The 2,579-nt window shown below is 50.3% G+C and overlaps 1 pseudogene; it reads left to right on the top strand.

Moving 5' to 3' along the window:
- Window positions 1-273: 273 nt before the first annotated feature.
- Window positions 274-392, top strand: LOC118607375 (annotated as a pseudogene).
- The last annotated feature ends 2,187 nt before the right edge of the window (window positions 393-2,579 follow it).

Genomic DNA, 2,579 nt, shown 5'->3' with positions numbered 1-2,579 from the left:
AATTATCGCTTGATATACGACTCTACGAATGACTGGAACACATAATAAAAAGCGTTCTGGGTTTCAAAAACAAAGCTATTTATTGCTCTGAATATAAATAAAACATTTTCCAGCTAATGGTAAAGAACAACTAATGGTAAAATAAAAAAAAAATAGATATTTTGAGAGATAACAGGAACCCAAAATGTGTTAATACTAGTGATGAAAACTCTCCCATAGGAGAAGGCATGCAGCCTGGTAACTGTGTGAAACGCATGTTAAAACACAGGACAGGTCCACGGCCACGCCGCCTTGAACACGCCCCATCCCGTCTGATCTCGGAAGCTAAGCAGGGTCGGGCCTGGTCAGTCCTTGGATGGGAGACCACCCAGGAAGAACAGGTGCTGTAGGCGTAAAAAATAAAAAGAAAAAGAATAAGGGATTGTAAACTGACAAGGTCCTTGTTATCTGTGAGGTGAACCCAGGGTTGCCTCGCCTAAAAAGTAATTAATTAATTAAATTGAAAATAAATAAAGCGCAGGCCGGGGAAGGACACGGATCTGCCCCAGCGTTCGGCGACCGAGGGCAGCTCTCGCACGGCCCGTGGTCGGCAACGCCGTGGGGGGAAGCGCGGGCGTGCACACCCGACTCCAGGCTCACACCAGCTCGCACCGGCGCGGGCCACGGCAAAGGACCGCGAAGGCCCGTGCGGATCGTCCGGCGCTGGTCTGCGGCGCGTCTCCTGCCGCGCTGCGGTCCCACCAGAAGCCAGGCCTCGTCACAGCCTCTAACCCGTCGCTTCGAGCGGTTTCCAACGGGAGCGCCAAGAACGAACTCTTTCTACCTTAAAGCGAAGGTGGAGTTTGATTTGAGCTCCCATGGGACAGGTGTGGCTGGGCAGGCGAAGGAAGAGGAGTCACGTGCTCGGCACGGCCTCTGGGACTTCGGGCCCGTCTGGGAGCCGCGGGGCCATGCGCGCGCCTGGCCAACCCTCCTGTCTTCTCTGCTTTTCTACTTGGTAGCATACGATGGGTGAATAAAATTATAAGATGCCCGAAGTGTGCATGGGGATGCTTTGATCTGCACGTACATCGTGACAGAATTTACTCCATCGATGAAATTAACACGCCAATCACCTCACACATTCACCTATTTGTTTATGAGAATGTTTAAATTCTACCTTCTTAGAAAATTTTATTTATTCGGTACAGAGTTATCGGCTATAAGACCTGTATCATTCATCAGATCCTCAGCTCTTATTCATCTTTGAACCGAAATCTGGAAAGTGCTCCATTTCTTGAGCTCTAGTCACCGCCTTATCTGAAAGCATCGCCCGATTCTTTACGAGTGACGTGCGGGTGTGTCCTGCAGACTCTTTTCAGAAAACAGCGGGCACCCTTCCCAGCGGGGATTTTCTGAGTTCCGCAAAATCATAACATTGTGCTAAATGTTTTCAGAAAGGCGTGCCCCTGGAAGGAAGGGAGCCCTCCTCCTTGATCTTTTTTTTTTTTTTCCTTTGTGTATCTGGAGAACGGGTTAGCACCGAGCTCCTCGGAGGGAAATAAACACAGATGTAAAGAATTACTAATGATCATTCTCATTACTGTATTTCATAACAGACACCACCTTCTTCCCACTCCGTGAAGGAAACAGCGCTTCAAATAATTATTCCCTACTCCTCACCTGCCTCGTCTTCTGTAAAGACAGCACAAAAGTAATTAGAAATTAATTGAGACTACGGTGAGCTAAAGTTGATCTCCCAGGATACGTGACGTTTACAACAGACCTGAGGCTTTTTGTTCCTTCTCTCTCAAATAAATTTCAGAGCGAGTATTCCTGGCAGAGTGTTTTTTTTTTTTTTAACGACTTTGATGGGAAAAGAATGTTCTCCCACATCAGAGATCGTAAAATATTACGCAACTGAAACAGGCTCCCATTAGTGGCTCATCCCAGCATAATCATCATGAGACAGGAACACAAGACCAAGGGGCATCGTCTGTGATATTTTCCACTTTAAAAAAGTTATGTTTAAAAAGTCGTGCCGCGGAGAACATTTATTTTCTTCACTAGAGGAATGAGGGATGCTATTTCTACGCCATCCCCGGCAAACCAAGGAGAGACCGAACTCTGCAGGGGGCCGTGGCAGCGGCTCGCACTTCCTGGGTACCTGTCACGCGCTTCCGCAAGCTTTTCGTGTATCCGTGCATCTGGGTCCCGGTGGTACTACTCGGCACACTTTCTGGACACGGACCTCGGCTGAGGTTACAGGTGGAAAGCGGTCACATCGATCAGGGCAGAGGAGGCCGCATTTCAGTAACGAGCCTCCCGGTCTCAGTGGCCATCAGCACGGAGACTTCCTGCTAGCTGACAAGCCGGTCGGGTGTGGACCTGGTGGTCTACACAGCGACTCCCGCCCAGTGGTGACTCAGGGACCCTGGCTGCCCACCAAGGGATGCTTCACGTGACGGGAGGCTTTGCTTCCAGGAGCCGAGGGGCTGCGGTGGGGGACGAGGGCGTGAAGAGGAGAGAAATCGCACGTCCTCTCGACTACACGCACCGGGGGGTGGCCAGTGGCTTCCTCCCCGGGCCCACGGGCAAGA

The sequence above is a fragment of the Rousettus aegyptiacus genome, unplaced genomic scaffold, assembly GCF_014176215.1.
Source record: "Rousettus aegyptiacus isolate mRouAeg1 unplaced genomic scaffold, mRouAeg1.p scaffold_m13_p_8, whole genome shotgun sequence".
Lineage (NCBI taxonomy): Eukaryota > Metazoa > Chordata > Mammalia > Chiroptera > Pteropodidae > Rousettus > Rousettus aegyptiacus.
This window is presented reverse-complemented; position numbering and strand designations above follow the sequence as displayed.